The sequence below is a fragment of the Oncorhynchus masou genome, chromosome 23 (assembly GCF_036934945.1).
Source record: "Oncorhynchus masou masou isolate Uvic2021 chromosome 23, UVic_Omas_1.1, whole genome shotgun sequence".
Lineage (NCBI taxonomy): Eukaryota > Metazoa > Chordata > Actinopteri > Salmoniformes > Salmonidae > Oncorhynchus > Oncorhynchus masou.
The window spans coordinates 44,379,089-44,393,602 of NC_088234.1; the positions used below are offsets into that span (position 1 = coordinate 44,379,089).

The following is a 14,514-nucleotide window of genomic DNA, read 5'->3' on the forward strand; positions in this document are numbered from 1 at the left end:
AAAATTAGCAAAAACTAACTAGCAGAAAGTGTTAACAAGTTAGACATTAAACACACTTTGCTGTAGGCTACTATTTACTAGTTAACAAAAAATATTGTCATATAAAATATATTCACCCCACCCAGTATTGTAATCAAATTTTACCAGAAAGCATGTAGTCCTTGGCTCAGACAGTGTAGTAGTGTGGGCTCAATAGCATCTCATTAGTGTGCAAGATCTTGAGAATCAGCTGTACATGTGATGGAAGAGTGCACTGCTCATGTGATGGAAGAATGCACTTTGCAATTGCAATTCCATTGGGGATAGTTTAACCAAAATATGCCACAAAACCTAGAAATGCCATTTGTGTATATATTTGTTCTGGTGAAGCTCTTTTATGCGCTGACTGAATGGAAGCTGATAATTGATTTTTTACTCTGCTGGTCTCGGGAAGAGGTTAGGAGTCCTCACTGTCCTCACAAGTCAAGACCAAGTAAAAATGTATCTGACGCGCGGACATCTTCTTCTTCAATGAGTTTTAACGGCGGTTGGCATCCAATAGATGTTGCATTACCGTCACCTACTAGCCTGGAGTACAACTCCATTATACTTTTTTTTTTTTTTTTTGTTTAACATCTAACAACACACTCTCAAAAACATTTAAATAATAGAAAATAACACCATCCTACTCCACTATTTAAATATACGTAGACCTACCACAGGCCAACAACCTGAAAGGAAGGGACACCACCACTCAACACACCCTGTAACTATTCTGATGTCAAGTCTCGCACACCCAAATATCTCTCTGCTGCTGCCACCACCACCAATTTTCTGCGATCTCCATTCCATCCCTGCAGTACAGTTGATAACCATTGCTATAAATGCTAAAAATCCAATCTTATTGAAACATCTATCACTTGTTGGTTTATCCCTCTGTACTGGTACAGATCTACTTCTCACACCACTCCTCTCAGGATCCTTCCCCCTTGACCCATCTTCCTCTACTTTCTTCAATAAACTGGACAATTTTATCTCAATCTCTTCATTCAAAGACTTAATCATGGACACTCTTAGTGACAGTTGTGGCTGCTTTGTATGATGTACTGTTGTCTCTACCTAATAATGTTTGTACCATGCTTTGTGCTGCTACCATATTGTTGTTCTAACCCCTGAGCTGACAAGGTACAAATCTGTCATTCTGCCCCTGAACAGGCAGTTAACCCACTAGGCCATCATTGAAAATAAGAATTTGTTCTGACCTGACTTGCCTAGTTAAATAAAGGTAAAAAATAAAAAAAAATAAATGTTGTGTTGCTACCGTGCTGTGTTGCTGCCTTGCTAGTTGCGGTCTTAGGTCTCTCTTTATGTAGTGTTGTGTTGTTTCTATTGTTGTGCTGTGTGTTTTGACCTATATTTATATTGTATTTATTTATTTTTATTCCCAGGCCCCCGTCCCCACAGGAGGCCTTTTGCCTTTCGGTAGGCTGTCGTTCTAAATATGAATTTGTTCTTAACTGACTTGCCTAAATAAAAAGGTACAAGTATTATTATTTTTAAATTCACTGCCTCAGCATATGACAACTTCTGCACTACTCTAACCGTGGAAACCTCAACCTGCCTCTCTCACACGGAACATATCTGATCACCAGCCACATGGGCACCTCTACAATTAACACATACCACTACTTTCCCCAATGCTACACATTCCTTTGTCTCATGCCCTTCTGCACACTTCTCACATCTAGGAACCTCCCTCCTACACACTGCTGCCACATGCCCATAAGCTTGACACCTGTAACAATGTAATGTATTCGGCACAAAAGCTCGTACAGGATAACTTACTAAGATATCCTAAGAACATCAAAACTCAAAAGAACAGACAATGACTCTTCTGTTTCACCACTCACGCCACCCTGTCTGCTCCACACCAAACAACGAGCAAAACAAATACAGGAAATCTTCTCCTTCAGTTGGTCAACTTCTACATTTACCGCTACCCCAGTAATCACTTCTTTCAATGGTGCCATTTTCTTGAGCGCAAAACAATTCACATTTCATGCCCGCATAATACAATTATTACAAGACCACTTCTGGTTACCCTCAGCGATTCCACAGCACCCAACTCTGTTTTCACCCACCCTGAAACCACACATGGATCAGCCAAAAGGCAAGGGTCCACTTTTCCCAAAAACCTCACTCCTACTGTCACAGACGCATCTTTATCCTGACCCTCGGTACAAGCCTCTGGCTCGAGAACTTCATCACACTTCATACCGATACTTTGCCCTCATACACTTCCATTTCTCCTCCTGTCTTCACTCACTCAGCTTACACTTTCTACCATTCCTCTTTAACAAACATCTACCTTTTTCCCCCACCATTCTGAACCGACTCAAGCTCACTCTCTTCCTCCCTCTCTCTCTTAGACCTCATCTGCCTCTCTTTTCCCCCTCCATTCCTCCACTGTACTCCAAGTATACGTCCCCTTATGAAAATACTGCACCTCTCCTGTGATAAATCTTGTTCTGGGCTTCTCAAGGGATGCCATTTAACCGGCTGTCACAATCTCTGTACAATCAGAACGCTCAACAGGGCATCCCACTTATAACGCAGCTGCTTTGTCTTGAGGTTCTTCTTTTTCCAAAAGCTACTGCGATGCTTTTCCATTTTAAACAAGCGCGCTCTTCCACCCACCATCTCACCCTAGACTCGAACATACGATGGTGACTCCTTTTCTCTGTGTGTTGGTTGGGCTGCCACAACACGCCTGGCTCCCAGACAAGACCCTCAAATGTGGTCTCGAGACCGGACTCCTACAACACTGGTAGCAGGGGAACCAACTTTGGTTTGTGACTACTATGACTCCCCATTGTAGTCAATTCAATTGCAGTCACTCTGTTACAGATTTCTGTAGGATGGAACATGGTTGAACAATTTATATATGCCTTAAAACATTTTTTGATGTGCCCAGGCCATATAGCGAGTACAGCTGTACTGTACACACACACACACACACACACAGACACAAACACAAACACACACACACACACCCACTTGTGTGTAAGGATACATCACTGTCCATCATTTCCTGAGCAGCTCTAATGGGACTTTGTTACTGGAATTTACACTGTGGTAATCTGTGTTATGGTCCATTACCAAGTCCCTGAAATAAACTCCCAGTCAGACAGCTAGAATGACAACGTCGAAATAACATGAACACACAATGTTTACACACTTGAAAGACACACACAAAAAAGAGCTCAACAGAAGCCATGTCAATGCACATAACCCCTAACATCTCCATCATTCCACCCTTCTACATCCTCACTGTCGGCTTTCTATTCTGCAACAAAGCCTCCTTCACTCACGCCGCCAAACTTACCCTAGTAAAACTGACTATCCTACCGATCCTCGACTTCGGTGATGTCATCTACAAAATTGCCTCCAACACTCTACTCAGCAAACTGGATGCAGTTTATCACAGTGCCATCCGTTTTGTCACTAAAGCACCTTATACCACCCACCACTGCGACTTGTATGCTCTAGTCGGCTGGCCCTCGCTACATATTTGTCGCCAGACCCACTGGCTCCAGGTCATCTACAAGTCCATGCTAGGTAAAGCTCCGCCTTATCTCAGTTCACTGGTCACTATGGCAACACCCATCCGTAGCACGCGCTCCAGCAGGTGTATCTCACTGATCATCCCTAAAGCCAACACCTCATTTGGCTGCCTTTCGTTCCAGTACTCTGCTGCCTGTGACTGGAACGAATTGCAAAAATCCCTGAAGTTGGAGACTTTTATCTCCCTCACCAACATCAAACATGTGCTATCTGAGCAGCTAACCGATCGCTGCAGCTGTACATAGTCTATTGGTAAATAGCCCACCCATTTTCACCAACCTCATCCCCATACTGTTTTTATTTATTTACTTTTCTGCTCTTTTGCACACCAATATCTCTACCTGTACATGACCATCTGATCATTTATCACTCCAGTGCTAATCTACAAAATTGTAATTATTCGCCTACCTCCTCATGCCTTTTGCACACAATGTATATAGACTCCCCTTTTTTTGTACTGTGTTATTGACTTGTTAATTGTTTACTCCATGTGTAACTCTGTGTTGTCTGTTCACACTGCTAAGCTTTATCTTGGCCAGGTCGCAGTTGCAAATGAGAACTTGTTCTCAACTAGCCTACCTGGTTAAATAAAGGTGAAATAAAAAAATAAAAAAAAAATAAAAAAACTGGATCCAAACTCCAGTTTGCCTACCATTCCTGGAATTCCGGGCCTGCCTCATTGTGGCCAGCCAACCAGCACCCCACACACACACACAACCCTCCATCCACAGCCTAGCCAGCTCACAAAGCCTCCCTCTGTAGACACCAGGCCTACATATTTACTCTGCAGTAGCTCAACATCATAGCAGCAGAACACTACAGTAAAGCAATGGTAAAAACTGATTTCCGTGCAGTGGCTCCATCAGATATAGAGTCCTTCCACACAGCAGACACTTGACTACTGGTGAGAGGGAGACTTGTGCTGAGGGGATAGAACTGTAGCCCTCACACACATCTCAGTGATTACAGCAGACACAGAGCCCCTTTGAGTCACCTACACACATGCACAAACACACACGTCACATGCTCACACAAACACACTTGCACACACACGCTCATATATTCGCCCGCGCTCACATGCGGTATATGCCTGCACATGCACACATTCGAGCACACACACACACATACACATGCATAGACATACACACATGCATAGATACGCACACATGCATAGACACGCACACACACACACACACGTCTGTCATGGGGAGGAAACCAGTGGAGAACCAAGCAAATATCTCAAGGTTGGAGACGTAGGCGGAATCCCATCTTGAGATTGGTGGCGGCTGGGCCTGCTCTGAAATCAGAAGCATATGTCTGTGTGAACACTGCAGGGGATGTGGAGAGGCAGCACAGTCTTACTAAAGAGATACAACTGGCTTTTCTCTCTGAGTGTTTGTGTTAGTGCGTGTGCATGTTTGTTTGTGTGTTTATATATGTGTGTGTGTGTGTGTGTGTGTGTGCCTACGATAACAGACTACTCTTTTGCCACTGAGTTTGCGGATGCTATTGCCATCCTACTGTAAGTACAACAGTCTGGCCATCGGTAAGGTAAAACTATGGTGGTCCACTCTACTTACTCCACAGCCTTGAGTGTGACTGACATGCCCTTGTCAGAGAGATGATTGGTCCACGTGACATTTAACCCCAACACCCCCACAGGAGGCCACCACCCACATAAATGTGGAATCAATCTGGGAGTGAAAGGCAGGAAGTGGGGGGAACGCTAAAACCAGAGCACATTTCTCCACCCCAAATGTGGTTCCTGTCTTTTAACATGTGTGTGTGTGTGTGTGTGTGTGTGTGTGTGTGTGTGTGTGTGTGTGTGTGTGTGTGTGTGTGTGTGTGTGTGTGTGTGTGTGTGTGTGTGTGTGTGTGTGTGTGTGTGTGGGGATCTGGACCATAAAAGTAGGCCACTGAACGTCCAGGTCCCAAATACTTCATCCTCCCTTTCTGTGTCGACTCTACTGCTCAGGGTTCTACTGTAGTGGTGAGTGGACTTACTCAGTAAAAGGGCGACAGCAGGAGTAGTATTAAAAGGGCCTGTGAGTGAGAGTGAGACTGAGTATAGGAGACAGAGAGCGAGAGAATGAGAGGAAAATAGTCTGGGACAGAGAGAGAGCAAGAGAGAAGCTGTGGGACAGAGAGAGAGCAAGAGAGAAGCGGAGTGCGAGAGAGACTGAAGGGGGTAGGGAGAGAGGGTGCAAAGCAGCATCCTGGGAAAATAAAACACACATGGTCTCTTTGTCTCCAGTATGAGCTGTGTGGACCACTGTTCCAGATGGCTAGTTCAGGGGCCAAAACCAACGCCCCACCTAGCCCTCCACTACCTCCCCAAAATACCACAGGCAAGGTGTGGGTGAAAGGAAACCATTACAGAGAGTGAGGGAAAGTTGAGTCAAAATAGAGTGAGAAGAAAACGTAAGTGTGGGAGGGTGAGAGAGAGAGACAGAGAGAGAAAAACTAGTTGTGACCCACATTGTTCCATCGTTCCAAACATGGAGAAGTGTAGACTGTCTCTCTCTCTCTGCCTCGGTCACTTCCTGTGCAACACGCTCTGTTTACAAACCCAGGAATTTCCTCCCCTGGGCCGCCAAATGATTACAAGAGCGTTTATTTCTACTCCGTCTCTCCGTTCCCTCTTTCTTTACCTTCGCTTTCTACTACTTGCCCAACGTCCCAGGTTTTCCTACAAATTTGTACCTTCTCTCTATTCCCTTAGTGAGATACTCAGAGCTTTCTGGTAGCGGTGATGACATCAGTGTGGTTGGTGGTCTTTCTTTATCCTGATGCTTCATCTCGTTTCACCGACCCAGCACACCACTCCGGATCTCAAGTCCTCTATTAACGAGAGAAAAGCTCCACTCTACTCGCGTCTCGCTAACACAACTGTAGAGCACTGTACCACAAAAAGAAACACACCTTCGGCCTGGGTCACATTAATACTGCACTGCCCACTCAGCAAACTAGCTCCCCCCCCACCCACACACCCTGGTGGCAGGTTGTCTAGCGGTTAGAGCCAGTAACCGAAAGGTCACAGGATAAGAGTCTCCGAGCTGACAAGGTGAAAAAAATCACACACACACACACACAATTTAGGTGCCTGCAATTCACCAAACAGATGAGAAAGTGGGAGATGAATGAGATTCTTTGAGGTATACGTGCACCCCCACACACTGATGCATGGTTTAAAACAACAGGCACTGACGCACCGCGAGCCCAGTACAGAGGAACAAAAACACACTGGGATGACTGCATGGGGATTTTCACTTGATGAGCTCATCTCGCCACAGTAGGAAATCCAGTAGAACTGAGGTCAAAGGTCACAGGAGGAAAACCAGGCTGACTCCACTCAGGGCCAGACCACAGAGGGAGGGAAGGAGGATAATGAGGTCAGACTCTACTAGTGAGAGTGACCCGTCAGCCCTGACCAGGGCTGATTGAATATTTCCCTGATAATTTACAAATGTTCCATCCCGAGAATAAATCACTCCCCCCCCCCCCCCCTAACCCGGTATTTCCCACCAAAACCACAAGTGTCATTCTAAAGCATATAAATATATCTGGGTTTTGATTTGAGCTTTTGTCGGCTTGAAAATTAAAGCCTGAGCTTCCTGACCCTGTTGAGCCATACATTTAAATATGTTTGATGAGCCCTACATGAAAGACATTTTATGAGCCCAAGCCCAAATGATTGTGCCATTATCCAATAGGCCTACAATTGCCTATAATATATAGGCTACCACACTTCACACACAAGATACAACAGAAAAACATAGAAGCCCATAGATGTAACTATGCTCTCTTGGGTAAATAAATGATACAAGCTCCAGTAGGCTAATATTTTTGAAGGTGGACTGTATTACTGTACTGTATTATATGACTGAAATTACTACCTTGTCCAAACCATCAAGCTGGGAGAGAACATGCAAAGATGGTGCAGGACATGCAGCCTACAAAGTTACAACTACAAGGCTAGAAAATTTGATTTCATTTGGAAATATAATAGGGCCTATTTTACATTTGTATAATTAGTAGGCTGACGCATATCTAGGGCACCTTTCATAATATTTCCCCTACTGTGCGACATCGCTTTTAACAGTTAAATGAAATATGTTTCGTGGTCCTCATCTTCACCGTCGTAATGACATGCTCGAATAATTAAGGACTAGAACCAGATCACTTCTCTTCACGAAGATTGCATGGTTATGGGTGACGGTTCTAAATAAATAACTGACACCGCCATCACGCATTCGCTCTTCTCCCTATGAGTTCTACTGGCTGCTGAAAACAAGAGCTTGCATCCTTTTTCGAATAGCCTTTTAGTAGGATATAAGAAAGGCACACAAACAAATTCCAGCAAACTATTCTCGTCTAGCTTGTCGTGGGACTAAGAGCTAAGGAGCATTTTTTTTAAAAGGCCAGCGGTGCACAAGTGCGTATTGCACAAGAGACAGAGGCTATACACCTATGAATAGCCCATAATTCATTCGATATATGGCTAATAACGCATTGAATGAATTACCTGAAAGGGGTAGGCTAGGACATCTATATGAAAAGGATGATCTATTTTGGATGGAATTGTTGGAATGGAATTGTTGGAGAGATAGAGAGAGACTGCGAGAGCGTGCTCCCGTAAATCTACGTCGTTTTGTCCTTGAGCTGTTCTTGTTTATTAATGTTCTGTATTATATCATGCTTTGTGTGGACCCACTAATAAAATACCAAACACCGTATGCACTGATTTAAAGCAACTATATCCGAGTGAAAAAAAAGTACTCAATAAATAAAATGTACTAAAAACTAAGATGGCTCCCGATAAGCAGATGGAGATGTGTAAATTAGACGCGCATTCAGTCATTATATTACGGTATCATAGGCTATGCTGCAGCAAATATAGGCCTACCTGTCACAAGAAAAAAACATGAGATGAAACATGCATTGTGAACTGCGCTCCACCTGAGATGAGCTGTCTGTCCCGCCCTCAGCGTTGATGATTGATCATGCAGAGCGAAGGCTGTAGAAAAGCCAGATTTAGACATTTTATATATTTTAACAGTTCCATTTCACATCATGCTGTTCATAGAAATAATTTATTGTAATTTACCAGTTTCTCGCTGTTATTTATCCCTGGGAAAAGGGAGTGGGTTTGGGCGGGAAATATTGGTATATCTCGTTAACCCGTTATTCAACCCTACCCCTGAACCCTGGCGTACGTTTATGGTTTTTTTTTTTCATTTTACATTTTTATTTAACCTTTACTTAACTAGGCAAGTCAGTTAAAAATAAATAAATCTTATTTACAATTTAGAAGTTATGAGGCCTACAATACATATACAGTGCCTTGCAAAAGTATTCATCCCCCTTGGCATTTTTCACATTTTGTTTGCATTAACAACCTGTAATTTAAATGGATTTTTATTAGGATTTCATGTAATGGACATACACAAAATAGTCCAAATTGGTGAAATGAAAAAAAATAACTTCAAAAAAATAATCTAACGGAAAAGTGGTGTTATGAAGCTCCTAAATAAGATCTGGTGCAACCAATTACCTTCAGAAGTCACATAATTAGTTAAGTAAAGTCCACCTGTGTGCAATCTAAGTGTCACATGATCTGTCACATGATCTCAGTATATATACACCTGTTCTGAAAGGTCCCCAGAGTCTGCAACACCACTAAGAAAGGGGTACCACGAAGACCAAGAAGCTCTCCAAACAGGTCAGGGACAAAGCTGTGGAGAAGTACAGATCAGGGTTGGGTTATAAAAAAGTATCAGAAACTTTGAACATCCCACAGAGCACCATTAAAACCATCATTAAAAAATGGAAAGAATATGGCATCACAACAAACCTGCCAAGAGAGGGTCGCCCACCAAAACTCATGGACCAGGCAAGGAGGGCATTAATCAAAGAGGCAACAAAGAGACCAAAGATAACCCTGAAGGAGCTGCAAAGCTCCACAGTGGAGATTGGAGTTTCTGTCCATAGGACCACTTTAAGCCCTACACTTCACAGAGCTGGGCTTTACGGAAGAGTGTCCAGAAAAAAATAAGCGAACGAATAGTTATGAAGGTTAAAATATTTTACCTTTTTATTTCTTGTCTGTTTTCACTGTTTGTTTTCACTAAAAATCTTTAAAAATGTCACAAAGCATCTTCAAAGTGTTAGGCATGTTGTGTAAATCAAATGATACAAACCCCCCCTTAATTTTGATTCCAGGTTGTAATGCAACAAAATAGGGCAAATGCCAAGGGGGTGAATACTTTCACAGGCCACTGTATATTACATGGTTAATGATGAAATATGGGAAAGATATCATTCTTTCAAATAGTTAAATTGTTCAAAATGCACCTAATCAACTTCAATACACCATAGGCCTAAATAAAAGCACAATAATTTTCCTAAAGATTGTTTGGCTCAACAACTGAGCGGTAACTGTAATTCAATAAAGTCAGTGGCATCCCAGAATGCATTGCGTGATGGAGCCCTGTGGTCAGGCTGCTGTTTACATTAACCTCTAATCAGGCCTCCCTGGAGACCTCAGGCCTCAGAACTAGGCCAGCGAACTACAGGGGCCAAGCTGGCCCACCCCACCATGCCGGCCAGACCAGACCATGGCTTGGGCCGTCTCTCTCTTTCGCTCACTCTGTATCTCTGGGTCGTTCCACCTCAAAAGCACAAGAAAGAGAATTGACACCCACCATCTCAGATTGTTCTGAAATAGTTTCTGTTCTTAGAAATGGATAAGATTAGCTAGCATTCCTTCAACATTATTTTGTTGAAATATAATTTGATCTCTGAGAAATGAAGCAAATAGATTGCATCCAAATTGGCCATTTTAATTTACAGGTTATTCAATAAGTACACTGAGTGTTCTAATATTGAGTTGCACCCTCTTTTGCCCTCAGAACAGCCTCATTTCATCAGGGCGTGGACTCTACAAGGTGTCAAAAGCGTTCCACAGGGATGCTGGCCCATGTCGACTCCAACGCTTCCCACAGTTGTGTCAAGTTGGCTGGATGTCCTTTGGGTGGTGGACCATTCTTGATACACACGGGAAACTGTTGAGCATGAAAATGGCAGTCACTACCATTCCCAGTTCAAAAGGCACTTACAGTGCATTCAGAAAGTATTCAGACCCCTTCCCCTTTCCCACATTTTGCCTTATTCTAAAATGGATTCGATTAAATGTTTTCCTCATCAATCTACACACAATACCCCATAATGACAAAGTGAAAACAGGTTTTTAGAATTTTTCAAATAAAAAAAACAGTCCTTATTTACATAAGTATTTAGTCCCTTTGCTATGAGACTCTAAATTGAGCTCAGGTGCATCCTGTTTCCATCCATTTGTCATCCTTGAGATGTTTCTATAACTTGATTGGAGTCCACCTGTGGTAAATTAAATTGATTGGACATGATTTGGAAAAGCACTCATCTGTCTATATAAGGTTCCACAGCCCTGAGGTCGAAGGGATTGTCCTTAGAGATCCGAGACAGGATTGTGTCGAGGCACAGATCTGGGGAAGGGTACTAAAACATTTCTGCAGCATTGAAGGTCACCAAGAGCACAGTGGCCTCCATCATTCTTAAATGGAAGAAGTTTGGAACCACCAAGACTCTTCCTAGAGCTGGCCACCCAGACAAACTGAGGCCTGAATTCCAAGTGTCAGGAGGAAACCTGGAACCATTCCTACGGTGAAGCATGGTGATGACAGCATCATGCTGCAGGGATGTTTTTCAGCGGCAGGGACTGGGAGACCAAGGGAAAGATGAACGGAGCAAAGTACAGAGACCCTTGATGAAAACCTGGCTCCAGAGTGCTCAGGACATCTGACTGGGGCAAAGGTTCACCTTCCAACAGGACAACGACCCTAAGCACACAGCCAAGACAATGCAGGAGTGGCTTTGGGACAAGTCTCTGAATGTCCTTGAGTGGCCCAGCCAGAGCCCGGACTTGAACCCGATCTAACATCTCTGGAAAGACCTGAAAATATTTGTGCAGCCACATTCCCCATCCAACCTGACAGAGGTTGAGAGGATCTGCAGAGAAGAATGGGAGAAACTCCCCAAATACATGTGTGCCAAGCTTGTAGTGTCATACCCAAGAAGACTTGAGGCTGTAATCATTGCCAGAGGTGCTTCAACAAAGTACTGAGTAAAGGGTCTGAATACTTATGTAAATATAATATTTCAGTTTTTTATTTTTAATAAATATGCCCCCAAAAATAAAAACCTGTTTTTGCTTTGTCATTATGGGGTATTGTGTGTAGATTGACGAGGGAAAAAACAATTTAATCAATTTTAGAATAAGGCTGTAACGTAAAAAAAAACAACAACCTCTGAATGGCACACATACACAACCCATGTCTCAATTGCCTTAAGATTTTAAATTCCTTCTTCAAACTGCATCCTCCCCTTCATCTACACCAGGGCTGCCCAACCCTCTTCCTGGAGATCTACTGTCCTGTAGGTTTTCAGTTCAACCCTAATTTAGCATATTTGATTCAGCTAGTTAACGTCTTATTGAGTAGCTAATTAGTAGAATCGGGTGTGCTAAATTAGGGTTGGACTGAAAACCCACAGGACGGTAGATCTCCAGGAAGTGGGTTGCACTGAAAACCCACAGGACGGTAGATCTCCAGGAAGAGGGTTGCACTGAAAACCCACAGGACAGTAGATCTCTAGGAAGAGGGTTGCACTGAAAACCCACAGGACAGCAGATCTCCAGGAAGAGGGTTGCGCTGAAAACCTACAAGACTTTAGATCTCCAGGAAGAGGGTTGGGCAACCCTGCTCTACACTGATTAAAGTGGATTCAACAAGCAACATCAAATAAGGGATCATAGCTTTCACCTGGACCAAGGTGTTCGTAATGTTCCTAACATTTTTCTAACAATGAGTTAGACATAAGGAATGGTCAACAACAAAAAAACACGGACCCCCCCCCCCCACACATATCCCACCCCAACAACAAGTATATAGTATCAGTTCTCTGTCTGACAAGTAGTATGGAGATGCAGCTCAGAGTATTGTTTCCTTATCCTCTGTAATGTATTCTCAGTGAATTTGGTCATGTTTTTTTCCTGTTGTTCAGAGAAATTACTCATTGAAGTTGATAGGTTTATGTCCTTGATAGGTTTATGCCAATAAAAATAAAAGATTAAGATGGGCAAAATAACAGACACTGGACAGAGATACAACTTTTTCTTTGCAACAGCATCCCAGAGTCGCCTCTTCACTGTTGACGTTGAGACTGGTGTTTTGCGGATACTACTTAATGAAGCTGCCAGTTGAGGACATGTGAGGCGTCTGTTTCTCAAACTAGACACTCTAATGTACTTGTCCTCTTGCTCAGTTGTGCACCGGGGCCTCCCACTCCCATTTTTATTCTGGTTAAAGGCAGTTTGCGCTGTTCTGTGAAGGGAGTAGTACACAGCATAGTACGAGATCTTCAGTTTCTTGGCAATTTCTGGCATGGAATTGCCTTAATTTCTCAGAACAAGAATAGACTGACGAGTTTCAGAAGAAAGTAATATGTCTTTGGTCATTTTGAGCCTGTAATCGAACCCACAAATGCTGATGCTCCAGATACTCAACTAGTCTAAAGAAGGACAGTTTTAGTGCTTCTTTAATCAGAACAACCATTTTCAGCTGTGCTAACATAATTGCAAAAGGGTTTTCTAATGATCAATTATCCCTTTAAAATGATCAGCTTGGATTACCTAACACAACATGCCATTGGAACACAGGAGTGATGGTTGCTGATAATGGGCCTCTGTACGCCCATGCAGATATTCCATTTTTTTTTTTTATTCTGCAGTTTCCAGCTACAATAGTCATTTACAACATTAACAATGTTTACACTGTATTTTGGATAAATTGTATGTTATTTTAATGGCCAAAAAGTTGCTTCTCTTTCAAAAACAAGGACATTTCTAAGTGACCCCATTTTTGGAAAAGGACCAGTATGTAAGCATTTCACTGTTACCGTCTGTTGTTAATGAAGCATGTGACAAATACAATTAGATTAGATAAAGGCTAAAAAGTTAGCATTTCAAGGAAACCAATTTGGGTGCACTATCCCTTTAACGTTGAGGTGGGGGGGGGGGTTCTTAAAAAAACCAAACACATAATAGCAGGAACATCACCATTTAGCGCTCAGAACCTGGTAATATCAGCATGTAGAATGGGACATAAACCTAACAACCTCAATGACAAATTTCTCTGAACAGGTGGGGGAAAAAACATCACCAAATTCACTACATTACATAGGATGAACAAACAATATTCTGAGCCACAGCTCCATACTACTAGTCAGACATAGAGAATTGATACGGTCTAGTTGCTGTTGGTTTGGGAGGTTGCTGTTGCTGTTGGTTTAACGTGGGGGGTTTCCGTGGGTGGCTTTTTACAACTTCTTTGAATTCCTCGTGTCTTACTCATTGTAAGAAAAAGTTTGGTCCAAATCAGATGTTAGTACTATATTTGACTATCATATGAATCCTATGAATTAAAAATGGCCAATTTGGCTCCAACCAATCTCAGATTAAATTATATTTCAACAAAATAATGTCACAGGGATGCTAATCTTATCTGTTTCTAACTTTAGAAACAATTTCAGAACATTCTGAGATGGTGGGTGTCATGGCTTCCTGGAATGACACACACACACACACAGCCTTGCAGCCTGCCACATAGCCAAGTCTTCGTCATCCTACCTCATTCTTGCTCTCCCTCCCTCTACCTTTCTCACAGTTCTACATTACTGCACACACACAAGCACACATAAACCATACCCCACCACTCCATAACCTAGATAGTAGAACACTATTCCACACCATACATGGACTGCTGTTTAAGAAGATCCTGCACTTCAACACAAAGAGAGAGAGATGGAGAGAGTGTG

At 42.7% G+C, this 14,514-nt stretch overlaps 1 protein-coding gene across 2 annotated transcripts in view; it reads right to left on the reverse strand.

The window, feature by feature from the left end:
- Nucleotides 1-14,514, reverse strand: part of plekhh2 (pleckstrin homology domain containing, family H (with MyTH4 domain) member 2) — a 68,697-nt gene that overhangs the window by 40,035 nt on the left and 14,148 nt on the right. The gene's annotated exons all lie outside the window — the stretch shown is intronic.